The sequence below is a fragment of the Arvicanthis niloticus genome, chromosome 25 (assembly GCF_011762505.2).
Source record: "Arvicanthis niloticus isolate mArvNil1 chromosome 25, mArvNil1.pat.X, whole genome shotgun sequence".
Taxonomy (NCBI): domain Eukaryota; kingdom Metazoa; phylum Chordata; class Mammalia; order Rodentia; family Muridae; genus Arvicanthis; species Arvicanthis niloticus.
The window spans coordinates 28,748,307-28,764,014 of NC_133433.1; the positions used below are offsets into that span (position 1 = coordinate 28,748,307).

The 15,708-nt window shown below is 37.3% G+C and overlaps 1 pseudogene; it reads left to right on the forward strand.

Moving 5' to 3' along the window:
* Positions 1–7,103: 7,103 nt before the first annotated feature.
* Positions 7,104–8,242, forward strand: LOC143438351 (uncharacterized; annotated as a pseudogene).
* Positions 8,243–15,708: the final 7,466 nt, after the last annotated feature.

A 15,708-nucleotide genomic window follows, 5' to 3' on the forward strand; every position in this document is an offset into this window, starting at 1 on the left:
GTGTGGTTTTCCATAATAAGGACATAAACACAAATCTATAATATGGTTTATCTTTAAAATGTTTCAAAACCTAGGCAAACAAAGAAACAGCTAACAGGAGTCATATAAATATGTGCTTTTTTTGTGGGAGATTCTCCATACAACTTGATCTACCATAGCAAGGAGATGCTGCACACCATGTTACTGCAGGAACATGTCATCTTAACATCTGTTAGCCAAGATTTTCTCTTCAGAAAACAGAGCATAGCAGGGGCCATAGTGGTTCTCTTTGAAACATGATAGACTATTTCTTCATTTTCGGCATTGTACTTTTGTAAAATTGCCTTCCACAAGAAAGGTATAATTTATCTAAATGCATAGAGCTAGAAGAGTACGTTGACATTATTCCTTAGACTTGAACTATTTTGGGGGGAGGGGGGACTATAATTTTTACTCTTCTGCAAATGCTTTTTGTTGAGTTAATGTGATAGGGAAGTTTGCTTCAGTTTGAAAAGTCCTCAAAGAGTTTCTGAATTTACAAAATAATACTTTAAATAGTTTGGAGAAGAGCTGACAACTTTAAATGTCCCATTCCTGTTTGCTACTAGTTAGTTCAGATTCTGATGACCTGACATGGGATTGAAGATAAACTTCCTTAAGCATAATTCTATTTGAGAATGCCTATGCTTCAAAATGAAGACCACCAGAGTTCTGTACAAATCTTATGGTTTGTGTGGTCTCCCTTTCATTTTCCTAATGTATGCCTTAATACCACCTGATAATCAAGTTCCTATACATCTCCCTTAACTACTCATTCTGAGTTTTATTTCCAAATTGATACTTTCTTCTCCTAATCTCTTTAGTACTGGACCTTTTCTTCTGAAGGCTGTCATAGGAAAGAATTTTTTTTTTTTTTACAGTTCTAGATAAGAAAATACTGGATGACTTTTCCTGAGGAGATGTGAACAAAACCTATTCACCCAAACACTGGAAAAAGCATTTGCATCTATCTTAGTTAACTAATGAATTTAGAGGAGTTATTTATCCCAGTGTGAACAAGGGGTTACTCTCTGGAGCATAGCAGATACACAGGCAGCAGCATCAGTGAAAAGTCTACTCCAATATGGCTGACAGTTATGAAAACTGTATCTTTATGAGAACAAAAACAGCTGAGAAAGTCTCCTCTCTACCAGGACTTAATCTTATCCATAACTTTAGGAGAAGCTTTGTGAATCTCTTGAGATTTGGATGCTTCTTAAGACTTGTAACTTTTGTTTGTTTCTGAAGACTTCTAAGTTTTATTTATTTACTTTCTGAGTCTTAAGTAGCCTCCCTCCGTTAGAAAGATTCATTCATTTGAACTGTTTCAAAGGGAACAATTATACTTAGAAAGGGAATTGAATGTTTTCTAACTTTTGGTGGTTAATCTGGGCTGATTTTCTATCTTCATTGGATTCAAGGATACCTGGGAGATTGGGAAAGCTTATTTCAGTTTGGTTAACTAGGAGGGAAAAGACCTATGCTAACTGTTTGCTAGCCAAAAGGTAGGGGTGAGGGTAGGTTATAAGAAATAAAGGAAAAGAAAGAATTTTCTTATTGCCAGGATTATCTGGCCACTATGATATGAGATACTTTTATTCCTCACACTTTCCCATATGGATGCGACAGTTAGAAAGCAGTAGGCAAAAATCCAACCTTCCTTCCTGTACAAGACAGGGATATGTGATATCTGTCACAGGGATGGCAAACAGACCAGAAAAGAAATCTGTACCAAAGAAGTAGGTGGTTCCTCTCTGCTTGGTCTAGGGGCGGAAGTCCCCTCTTTTAGGTTGGGTGGAGATGGGATTTGTGAACACCCTGGATAGAGTAACAACCTCATCTTGAGTCTCATATGATAATGTATCTGAATAACTATATAACTTATGATAATGCATCTGAATAGATAACTTATGATAATGTATCTGAATAGATTTTGCTATCAGTTAATCTATCTGTTGTATCACAAAGTTAGTCAGCCTATTTAAGGCCAAGGGACCAAAAGAAATAAGCAAAAATAACCCAATAAATGGTCCCAAGATGGAAGGAAGTAGGATTGACAATCACGGAGAGGTTGAAAACCAATTCTTGTACCAGCTCTCATCTTTCTCTTTCTCTCTCTGTCTTTTCTCAAGACCTTCTCTGGCCTTTTTCATGCTCTCTTTAATCATCCCTGTTTTGTCTATGTAAAAGCAACATTCTTCTTTAAGGGCTGTACACAGTCTAGAGCTATAGTCTTTTCTATTGTAAAAGAGAAAATCAAGTCCAATAAAGTCCTTTGCAATTTTTGGAGATCGATTCAGACAGGGATTTTATCAGATTAATGATATCAATCTCTAGCTGTTTGATGTCCTTGTCAAAGGCCCATCGAAGGTCTGAGTTGTATAAGTCCGGAGGCCAGCATCAGGATTAGAACTCCTAACAGCAGACATTATGGGTCATTCATTTTTACCTGGAAAGGAAAAAGAAGGGAATTCTCAGGGAGATTTCTCTTCCCTGGATGTCAATTTTTATTCATCTTATTTATAATTGGGCCTGGTTTTGTGGGGGTATCTATTTATTTCATTAATCTTTTTGGCGGCCATTTAGTTGTGCCTTCTGTGGTATCAAACAGGCATATCCATCCTTGGCCCCAAATGAGAACTGGGTCCTGGACATTCCATTTAAGGGTCCTTCCACATAGCTATAGCATAGGTTTTATTGGTCTCAGCAATGCCAGAGGCAGTCAGTGGCAGATTTGCTATGTGCTATCAGTTTTAGAAAGTTAAAAGTGAACAAGGAGTGATGGAGAGTATTTTTGGGAGACTCATTCTGGGGTCATGAAGACACTATTTAAGAAATATAAATCTTTATTAATAATCTCTTTTATCAAAGACTATTATAAAACAGCCAACAATTAATCGATCTATATAATATATCAATTAATGATAACTTTTTCTACTTTTTATAAAAATTACTCCTCTTTTGTCAATTAATTGTTGAGAAAAATTAGAATTTGCATCTCTCTTGAGAATATTAAACAGAGACTTAAATTCTTTTGTGAAGTGTTTAAAATAAGATCTTTGCCAATAAGCATCTCCTGGAAACTTTTGAAAATCATTTGAAATAAGTAAACTAACTAACTCTCTCTCTCTCTCTCTCTCTCTCTCTCTCTCTCTCTCTCTCTCTCTCTATCTCTCTCTCTTTGCCAGACCCATTATCTGTTTTGTTTTTTATTGAATATTTTATGTATTTACCTTTCGCTGTTATCTCCTCTTCCATTTCCCCCCAAAACCCGTTATCACATACCCCTTCTTTCAATTTTTATGAGGGTGTGCTCCCGCCATCCTCCCAATCCCACCTTTCTTCTCTCACATTACCCAACACTAGGGATCCAAACTTTCGGGGACCATGGCCTTCCACTTCCACTGATGCCTAACAAGGCCACCCTCAATTATCTATACAGGTGGAGCCATGAGTCCCTCCCTTTGTGTTTTCAGGCTGGAGGTTTAGACCCTGAAAGCTCTGGTTGAGTATTTTGACACTCCTTCTAAAAAGGACCAAAGCACCCACACTTTCATCTTTCTTCCTCCTCTTGAGTTTCATGTGGTCTATGCATTGTGTCTTAGGTATTGTGAGCTTTTGGGCTCATATCCACTTATCAGTGAGTGCATACCATTTATGTTCTTTTGTGATTGGGTTGCCTCACTCAGGATGATATTATCAAACTTCATCCATTTGCCTAAGAATTTCATGAACTCATCGTTTTTAATAGCTGAGTAGTACTCCATTGTGTAAATGTACCAAATTTTCTGTATCCATTCCTCTGTTGAAGGACATCTGGGTTCTTTCCAATTTCTGTCTATTATAAATAAGGCTGCTATGAACATACATGTGTCCCTGTTGTATGTTGAAACATCTTTTGGGTATATGCCCAGGAGTGGTACAGCTGGGTCCTTAGGTAACACTATTTTCAATTTTCTGAGGTACCGCCAGACTGCTTTCCATAGTGGTTGTACCAGCTTACAATCCCACCAACAATGGAGGAGTGGTCCTCTTTGATGTCATCATTCTTAATAGTTGAATAGTACTCCACTGTGTAAATGAACCATAATTTCTGTATCCTTTCTTTTGCTGTGGGACATCTGGGTTGTTTCCAACTTCTGGCTATCACAACTAAGGGCACTATAAACATAGTAGAGAACATGCCCCCTGAAAAGAGTCTCTTAGGAAATGGTATGTGACCAAGCTTGGCGAAAAATGTTTCTACATTTCTCTATGGAAAGTGGAGAATAAGTGTGACAATGATCTTCTTGCTCTCTAAATGAAGTAATGCCCTTTCTGACCTTAGGAGCAGGTAAGCCTAGCCCTCCAACCTCTGAATTCTGTGTCTCAGAGCTCTTACTGTACCTGGGCTTCATGTCACACATCACCTTCCTTTTCTCAGAGCTAAGCACAACTTATTTTCTGTACATTTTATTTCTTGTTGTCTACATATTTCTTCCACTCAGTATTTAAATTCTTCTACCAACTCTTTAAAAGTATACATGCATAACAAAAAATCAACATAACATAAAACAAAATATTATAAATAACAAAATATGAATAACAAAATAACATGAATAACAAAATAACATAAAACAACAGAGTACTAAAATTCTCTACAGTCAATCATCAACACCTATATATTTTTTAACTTTAAAAGACATTGTGTTCTGAACTCCTCTAATCTTGCCTAGTTTTTTTTTCTCAAAAAGTTACTCATTTCTGACTATATTGCTTACATGGCATATAGTCTAATACTATTTCTTAGAAGATAGCATTTTTTGCTGTGTGGTGATACTCTTTTATTTATTCACAATGAACAAGAATATAAATATAAGTTCACACTTTGAAAATTAGGATCTTTTCATTTTTGAAATATATAAGTAAAAAGACAACACATTGTTTAGAATAAATTCCTGTGGAATTCATGTTGATTCATGCATTCTACTCAGGAAATATAAATAAATAAATAGATAAATAAATATATATATGTATATAATATATATGTAAATATATATAAATAATGTAATATATGTATAAATAATGTAAATGCATATAAATATATATGTTAGTAAATATATATTTGTATAATATAAATAAATCTATATGTATATATGTATATAAATATATATGTAAATAAAGGCCTTCTCTATGGTTTCTCCCGGCATGGCCCCAATGACACTAGAAAGTCTGTGGGTTTCCAAAATGGCTTTATTGGCATGACAGATGATGGTTGAATCTGGATGTGCACCCCCATGAAACTCAGGGCAGACCAGAGTTAAATAGGGAGAAAGAAAGGGTGAAGGGTCTGGGGAAGAATGCTTAATTGGCTCCACCCTCTGGCTTTCAGGCATTTCATTAGTATGTAAATTTCTCTAGTGCCTGAGGCCTGGAGTCACGCCCTCTACCTGTGCTCTTTGGGTGGGGCTGCATTGTCCTGAATGTGACTGAACAGTGCAGGTCAATGGAGTTCCATGCCACTTGTTAGGTGCCTGGATTCTGGGAGCGCAGAAGAATAGATGCCCGTTCCTTACAGGCAAAGGACACCTGTTGGGTCTCCGGGCTTTCGAGCCAGCACTTCTACCAAAATTAGCCATTCTATCATGGTCCTACACTCATTCTTAATAGCTGAGTAGTTTTTCATTGTGTAAATGAATCAGATTTTCTGTCTCCATTCTTCCATTGTGGGACATTTGGGTGGTTTTCAGCTTCTGTCTATCACAAACAAGAACACTATGAACACAGTGTCCCTGTGGAATAATAGGGTATCTTTTGGGTATATTCTTAAGAGTCATATTGCTGAGTTTTCAGGTAGATCTATTTCCAATTTTCTGAGGAACCTCCAGATTGATTTCCACAGTGGTTGTACCAGCTTGAAACCCACCAGCAATGGAGGAGTGTTTCTATTTCTCCACATGCTCACCAACACATGCTGTCACCTGAGGTTTTGATCTTAGCTATTGTGATAGATGTAAGGTGCTCATTTTGATTTGCATTTCTCTGATCACTAAGGACTTTGAACATTTCTTTAGGTGCTTCTCAGCCATTCAAGATTCCTGTGTTGTGAATTCTCAGTTTAGTTCTATACTTCATTTTTGGATTGGGTTGTTTGGGGTTTTTTTGGTAGTTAGCTTCTTAAGTTCTATTAACCCTGGTGTTATTAGCCCTGGATATTAGCCCTGGATGTCCAGGGACTGGTTAAGAACATAGATAATCCTTTGTCTTCCAGCAGCCTACGTAGCACCTTCTGTCACTTTATAAGCTAGTCAGCACGAAGAGAATTTTCCAATTTGTTTGACACTGACTTTTCTATGTCCTGCATTTAATAACCAAGAGTGGTGCACAGGCACAGGCTTTGTGGCTTGGCATCATCGCCTTTGTATGGACCAGCTTCCTGTATACCTCCGGGACCGGAAGTTTCTCTACCCTCCAAACTTTTCTGAGTGCTGAGCCTTTAGTATGAATTGCAGCCTCTGCTTTGATTTGCAGAGATAACATCTGACTCCTGATTCACGTTACTCATTTCAAGTTAAAAGTCTGCAGTTCAAACAAAACCCTAGGTGTCTGAGAAGAAACATCAATTTACAGAAGGAAACTCTGGAGTTTATACACAGATCCTTCCAGACACAGAATGAAAGACATGTGAGTTAAGTCTCATCTTTCTGTGTAGAAATAGACTAACACCGAATTCAGAAAACCTAGAAAACAAAGTATTTCCCCTGGGCACAGACATTGTTTCTGCAAAAGTTCCTCGTATATATGGGATTTAGTTGATGAGAATTTGAACTGTGGTTTACCCACATTCATTATTTATGACCATGAGAGAAACTGTAAGAAAAAAGACATTAATACAAAGACTGTTCTGTATTTCAATCCCTCATAACCACATCTCTGGTTACTCATGTAAAAAGTCTTTCATATACCTGGTTTCCCTAACTTTAAAAAGAAATTGTATTTAGTGAATGTGGCAAAGCTTTCATCCAATCTCAGTAGATGATAGGAGAGAATCCTTGTGTGAAACCGAATGTTGGGAAGCTTTCAGTCTGAGTCAGATCTTCTGCATGATGAAATTCTTTAACCTGGAACAAAACTTTGTGGAACATAAGAAAATGCATAGGGGAGAGAAGTCACATGAGTGCACCAGATGTGTTGAAGAGTTCTCTCAAGCCTTGTCACTAACTCCACATCTGAGAAGTTGTGCATGGAAGGAATCATACAAGTGTGGTGAACATGATAGAGCCTTCAGCCAGAAAGGAAACTTCCATTCTCATTAGAAACAACATACTGAAGAGAGACCCAGTGTATCTAAGAAAACTCCAATTCCCATGACAACCATCATTAGAAATCAGAGAAACACAGGGAATAAATCATATGCATATAAAGAGTGTGGGAAAGCCTTTAATGGCAAATCATATCTCAAAGAACATGAGGAAATTCATACCAGAGAGAAACCATTCGAATGTAATCAGTGTGGAAGTGCCTTCAGCCAGAAGCAGTACCTCATTAAACACCAGAATATCCATAGTGGGAAGAAACCTTTTAAATGTAATGAGTGTGGTAAGGTTTTTAGCCAGAAAGAACACCTCAGTATACACCAGAGAATCCGTACTGGAGAGAAGCCTTATGAATGTAAAGGGTGTGGGAAAACCTTCATTCAGAAATCAAGCCTCATCAGACACCAGAGAAGTCATACTGGAGAGAAACCATATACATGTAAGGATTGTGGAAAAGCCTTCAGTGGCAAATCAAATCTGACTGAGCATGAAAAAATTCATATCAGAGAGAAGCCCTATAAGTGTAATGAATGTGGAATGATTTTCAGGCAAAAAAAAAAGTACCTCATCAAACATCACAATACCAACACGGGTGAAAAATCCTGAGTATATTAAGTGCAGGAAAGCCTTTTCTTGAATTATATTACTCATTGTACATGTGAGAATTTACACAGTTGATAAACCCTATAAATGTAAAATCTGTGGGAAAGTCTTCTGTCAGAGTTCATCTCTTATGATGCACACGAGGAGCCATATGGATGAGAAACCCTGTAGTTGCAATGAATGTGGGAAGGCCTTTTCTCAGTTTTTAACTCTTGCTTTACACATGAGAATCCACATTGGTGAAAAACCTTATCAGTGTACTGTGCAGGAAGGCTTTCAGCCAGAAATCCCATCAAATTAGACACCAGAGAATCTATATTCATTAAAACCATTTGAATGCCTTATGTGTACAAACACTTGAGCAGAGTGTATGGTTAGTAATGTATCAAAGGATTCATCTTACACTAATGTTACACAAATGTAGGAAATACTTTTGTAGTGACTCAAACCTTATAATACAAAGGTATTTAATAGGATAGATCATAGTATTATATACTTCCTAGACTCTTAAAAAAACATTACTAGCATTCTAATTTTAGGAGTCCAGTGATTCCATTAGGATGGTCTTCTAAAGCCTATCAACTCTATTAAGATAATATGAGCAATGTAAAGGTTTGAAACTAAAAGGCCAAAATATTTTTGATAAATAGATATATCAAATATTTTTGGTATATAGATAATTTGTACAAATTGTTTTCAGAGAAGGCATTTTGGGACAGATCTCCCTATATACATAGCCCAGAATGACCTTAAACTACCTATGTAGCCCAAGTTGGCCTCAAATTTCTTTTGATCCACGTACTCAGCCTCCCAGTGCTGCAGTTCCAGACATCACCATGCCAACTCAAAGTCTTTGTTGATAAAATTGTCTAAACTTGATGTCAGAACAGAATATTGTATCTAGAAACATGAATGAATTCATAGAAAACTGATAATTGATTGTGGTAGTATCCCAGGTCAATGGGAAAGTCATGGATGACTGAAAAAATTAATCTCAGGATAATAGTGTAAGAATATAATAGGTGGCTGATGTCATCATTGAATTAAAAAGTGCAGTGTCTCTGCAGAAAGCAAAGCTTTGTATAAGAATTTTCTAGGGTAGTTTCTGAGACCTTGAAGTAGGAAACAAATTATAGATTCTGGATTCCTCAGTTATTATTCTCAAGCATTTATACTTATTCTCAAGGAGCCGATATTCTTATGTAGGAAATCATGTACCAGTTAATCTGTTCATCACGGCATAAGTTACAGTAGCAAAAAATGGGTGCAGATATTTGTTGCTTACAAAGTAGATGAATAAAATGCAATGGTCTTATGGTAGAATACACTAGCAGCTAAGCACAACAGAAGAATCTATGTGTTAACAGCAAAAGAAAAAAATTTATCAGTGTGAAAAAAATTGAAGTGGTAGATATGTTGTGATTCCTGCATTAAATTTGAATAAAACCAACTTACCAACTCTGGTAATGAACATTGGCTATGGGAATTGTAGTCTTCTCTAAGACTAAAATTGGGATATGTGTTCAGTTCCCAAAACATGGTTATTGCTGTTAGAGTAACAGTGGAGTTCTGTGGAACAGAAGTTCACAAAACAGGGTAATTCAATGTTACTTCAGCTTTATAGTCTATAGTTAAATGTCTACTTTCCAAATAGAGTGGTTTCAAATAAATGTAACAGATTGATAATTGGTTCTACATTGTAGCAACATGAATTCTTTGTTATCTTGCTTATCTTGCTTAGATAGATATGGATGAGATGGACATGAGATTCATATTATCACAACTGCATGTGTCCATCCCAAGGCCCCTCATGGATATCTGAAGCCTTATATAGTATTAACTCTCTATATCAGGTTTTCCTATGTACAAACATACCTAGGATGATATTTATAATCACCACAAGAATCTTCAAGTAAAAGAATTACAGCTTCACTTTCACATCAATATTCTTGGGCTTTAGAATTGTTTTAAGTAAAGTAAATGATGCTGGGTAGTTTCTGGCATTGATTGGATTCAAGACTAATACAATTTGGAAAAGTAAACAAAACAAAACAAAACAAAACAAAAACAAAACAAACACAAAACAAGCAAAAGCAATGGTAGCAGAATTTGGTGTTAAGCATGCTTCTTGGACCTTCCTGACCAAAACCTTGTAGATTGGTATAGTGGTTTGAATCAGAATGACACGCCCCTGAAGAACGTGTTTGAATGCTTGGTTCTCAGTCAGTGGAACTTTTCAGGAAAACTTACAAGATGTTACCTTATTGGAGAAGATGTGTCACTGGGGGCAGGCTATGAGATTCCAAAAGCCCATGTTTTTTCTAGTTATCTTATTCTGCTTCATGCTTATAGATCATGATGTAAACTTTCAGCTACTGCTTTGGAGCCATACTTGGCTACCAGCTGCTTTGCTTCCCATCCTGATGGCCATGTACTCTAACCCTCTGGGACTGTAAGCCCCCAACAAACTCTTTCTTCTATAAGTGCTCTCATCAAGGCATTTTGTCACAGCAATAGAAAAATAATTAAAGAGTGTAGAAAAACTTTAATCCAGAAACTTGACTGTTCTGGCAAAGGATCGTATACAAAGACCTTCTAGGTATATGTGATCTGTATGAAATGATGTACCTTTATTCCTTCTGGCTGGAATACAAACATGTCCTTAGTATATACCTTTAATCCCAAACAATGAAGGTGAAGTTAGTTTGTAGAAGGAAGCAACCATGTTGGAAAGTGATGCCTAATTAAGGGGCAGACAAAGTGAGGAATCAGAAAAGATTTGACTGAATGTCAGAGATAAGATATGCCCAACATTCACAAGAACATACAGGACAGAGCTACTTATGAACAGTGAAAAGTGAGTCAGAAGTGGAAGACAGCTCAATGAGATATGTTCACCAATCCTGGATCTGACTCCAGCATGCTAAACTTCCTTTAATAATTTCTTTAACCTCTTCTCTTGCTTGCCTCTTTGGTGCTGTGAAAGGGTCTGGGAAAACTCAGCATGAGACTCCAGGGAGTCCTTACCTAAAAGGCAGTCAGAAAGATTCTTATCTACTTACCTTTGAAAGAAATAATATCTGCCTGAAAAAAGGCATCCTACCAGAAGTAAACCTAAAAGCAATTGAAACTACATCAGGCTAGGTAATAAATTGTAATGTTTATTCAGTTTTCAGCATTACTTATAAGTTGTTTTTTTTTTTTTTTATCTAAACCCAGTAAGATCAGCTCAAAACAAGAGGGATTTCTTTCAAAGTCATGTAAGGCCAACTTGTGTGGCCATTCTACAAGTTAACAAAATGTGGTTTTGTACAAAAGCACATATTCTGCTCTTAAGCTTATATAGCCATACACAGTAAACCTGCTTAAAATAATTTTTCTTAAATTGATACGTTGTTGAAATTTTTCTACTATATTTTTGATCTTTCAGCTACATACACAATTGATTATATAAAATCTTCATTGACAAGATACAGGGAATAAACAGCGCAAAATGATATTGGTTTCATACGGCAGGATAGGAATTTGTTACATAAGTTTTATGCACTACATACCTACAAGGATTTCCAGAACTTCTTATTGTATCAAAGTTTGAAGGGACAAATAATAGATAATTTTGAGTCAGTGCTAGGCTACAATGGAAAGATCAAGTATGGAGTGAGATGGGAGATAAGATTGTGGGAGGCATATGAAAAGAGATGATAAAATAAATAAACCTTAGAGGGGTAGTTTGGAAACATAATATACTAGAAACTTCATAAATATAGATATATATGAAGATGATCTAAATGATATTACTAAATAATAGAGGAGACCGAGTCCCAACTGGCCATCTCTTATTATCAAACAAAGTGTGTAGTAATAGGATTGGGTAGCATTAGATTGAGTTGTTGACCAAAGGAATCCACAAAGAATCTACCCCTGACTGACGGCAAGGTCCCATTGCTGAAGACAATAGCAAAAAACTCATTGTAGATGAAGATGTCTAGCTTGTGCTTACACAGAACTTGTGTTCTAGCATGTTTGGTACAAGATGGTACACTGCAAGCTACTGAAAGGAAACATATAGCCCAAACCACAAATGGTCTTTGATCTACAATTGTGCCCTGCCTACAATATATGCTATGGTAATGGTAGCACAAAGCTTGCAGTAGCACCCAAGTAATAACTGATTTGACCTAAGGCCTACTCCTTGAGTTGGAAGCCCTACTAGATACTTCTTGGGTTACAAAGAATCAAAGACTAGCTACTCAGAGACCTGAAGTAAAACCAAATACTCTTGGTCTAAAACAACAACTACAATGTTGCAATAAAATTATTCCTAGTGATATTTTGTTTTACTCAAAGATTAGTATCTTGCTCACCCATGATCAGAGAAGCTTCATCCTACAGCAGACAGAAACAAATACAGAGACCCACACCAGACAGTTCCCAGAGAATGAAGTGGTATGTCTCTATCAAATATTTCCCCTCAGAGCTTAAGGAAACCCTTGGAAGGGAGAAAGAAAAATTGTACAAGCCAGAAGGACACCAAAAACCCAAAGACCTCTAAATAGACAAGAGCAAACCTCATATAAGCTCACAGAGACTGAAGCAGTTTGCAGAGGGGACTCTACTGATCTGCACCAAGTCCTCTGTGTATAAATCATGCCTTCCAGTTTAGTATTAGAATCCTAAGTGTTTGAACAAGTGAATCTTTGAGTTTTGTGCTTTCTCTTGGACTCTTTTCCTTCTGTTAATTTGTCCTGCCCAACATCGATATGATAGCTGTTGTTCTATCTTATTAAATTTTACTTTGATATATATATATATATATATATATATATATATATATATATATTATGCTATATAATATATGATATATCATATATTATAATGTGGCACAATGTATTGCATATATCATATACTATATAATATGTAATACATAATATGTAATACATGATATAATAATATATAGTATATGATATATGGTATATAATATATAGGATATAGGACATACAACATATGACATGATATACAATATATGATGTTTGCAGTATGAAGTATAATATAGAATTTATAATATGTTCTATATCATACATAAATGAATTAACCCACTGGGAGAGGAAAAATAGTTTTATATTGTCAAAATAGAGTAACCTTGGCTGTATCAATCACTCCAGGGCAAGCCTGTTCAGGAGATGTTAATTAACATACTAACACATATAGGACTCCAAACATTTGTTATTGTTGGTGGTAATGGTGGTGGTTATGGTGGTGGTGGTAGTGGTAGTGTGTGTGTGTGTGTGTGTGTGTGTGTACGCACGCGCGTGCTTTGGTCATAATTTGGTGTTTTGTTTTCATTTTGCAGTTTAATTTTACTTTATTTTTCTTGATTTGGGAGGCTATTCTTATATTGTAATTTTGTTTCTTTGAAAAGGTACTTTAACAGGATCATAGGTGAGGAGGCCACAACACCTGCCCCAAACAGGAGTAATTGGGACCCCCAGGGATTGAGAGACACAGGAATCCCTGCCCAGTCAGTGGCACAGATTTATTCCAGTCTGAGCCAGTGCCCTGAGCAGGCTTTGAGTGTTAGCTCTACACCCAATCCCATAATACCCAGATGAATCTGGACTCCCAGGAGCTCTAACACACCCAGGATCATAGGTGAAGAGGACAAAACATCTGCCCCAAACCAGGAGTAACTGGGGCCCCTGGGGATCCAGGGACTCAGAAACTCTGCCTGGCCAGTGGCATGGGTTTCTTCAGGTCTGAGACAGTGCTCTGAGCAGACCTTGGGCCCTAGCTCTGCACCAAGTCTCACAACACCCAGAGGAAGCTTGAATCCCAATTGTTCTAACACACCCAGGATCATAGGATCACAGATTCTCAGGAGCTTGGTAACAACAGGATTTCAGGAATCTAGAGGCAGCTTGACTCCCAGAAGCTCTTTCATCCAGGATCTCAGGATCACAGTATCACAGAGACAGCTGGACTCTGAGGAGTTCTGACACAGCCAAGATAACAAGAGGGACAGGCTACAGGCAGAGACAGTGAGTGCAGGTAGCAATAGGGATAGCCAGATGGAGAAAAGCAAGCACAAGATCATAAGCAACAGAAACTAAGGTTACTTGGCATCATCAGAACCATAGCAAGTGCTGGATACCCCATCACTCCAGAAATGCAAGATTCAGATTTAAAATCACTCCTCATAATGATGATAGAGGACTTTAAGAAGGACATAAATAAATCTTTTAAAGAAATACAGGAGAACACAGGTAATCAGGTAGAAAACCTTAAACAGTAAACATAAAAAATCCTTAAAGATTTTTTGGTCCTTAGAAGGAGTAACAAAATACTCAAGGGAGCAAATATGGAGACAAAGTATGGAACAGAAACTGGAGGAGGGGCTGTCTGGAGACCATTCCACCTGTCACCATGTGCAGTCACCAATGGTAGACACTGATGTGGATGTCAGGAAGTGCATGCTCACAGGAGCCTGATATAGCTGTCTCCTTAGAGGTCTGCCAGAGCTTGACATATTCAGAGGCAGATGCTCACAGATACCCATTGAACTGATCAAGAGGTTCCCAATGGAGGAGTTACAGTGAAGACTGAAGGAGCTGAAAGGGTTTGCAGTCCCAAGAAGAGAGCAACAAAACCAACCAACCAGAGATCCCAGGGTCTAAACCACAAGCCTGGGAGCACTTAGGGAGAGACCCATGGATTCAGCTGTATATGTAAGGGAGGATGGTCCTATCAGGCATAGGTGGGAGAGGAGATCTTTGGTTCCAGGAAGGCTGGACCCTGTGTGTAGGGGAATTTGAGGATGGGGAGGTGAGAGAGTGGGGGTAGGTGGGGGCACATCCTCATTGAAGCAGAAGGAGGGGGGATGGGAGAGAGGGTTTCTGGGTGGGGGGGGATGGGGAAAGGGGATAACATCTGAATTGTAAATAAAATACCCAATCAAAATGGAAAAAAAAAGAATTACACGGAAAAAAAAAACGAGGTGAAAGAATTGAACAAAACCATCGAGGATCTAAAAGTAGAAGTAGAAACAATGAAGAAATCCCAAAGGGAGACTATTCAGGAGATAGAAAACTTAGGAAACAGATCAGGAGTCATTGATGCAAGCATCATAAACAAAATACAAGAGATAGAAGAGAGAATATCATGTACAGAAGATACCATAGAAAACATTAACAAAACAGTCAAAGAAAATGCAAAATGCAAAAACCTCCTAACCCAAAACATGCAGGAAATCCAGGACAAAATGAAAAGACCCAACCTGAGGATAATAGACATAGAAAAGCGTGAAGATTCTCAACTTAAAGGGCCAGTAAATATCTTCAACCAAATTAATTAAGAAAACTTCCGTAACCTAAGGAGAGAGATGCCCATGGAATATAAGAAGCCTAAAAAAGTCCAAAGAGACTAGACCAGAAGAGAAATTCCTCCCATCAAATAATAATCAAAACATCAAATCCACAAAACAAAGAAAGAATATCAAGAGCAGCAAGGGAAAGAGGTCAAGTAACATATAAAGGCAGACCTATAAGAATTGCACCAGACTTCTCATTAGAGACTATAAAAGCCAGAAGATCCTGGACTGATATCATATAGACCCTAAGAGAAGACAAATGCCAGCACAGATTAATACACCCAGAAAAACTCTCAATCAATATAGATGGAGAAACCATTATATTCCATGACAAAACCAAATTTATACAATATCTTTCCACAAATCCAGTTTTACACAGAATAAGAGATGGAAAACTTGAACACAATGAGAGAAACTACAACCTAGAAA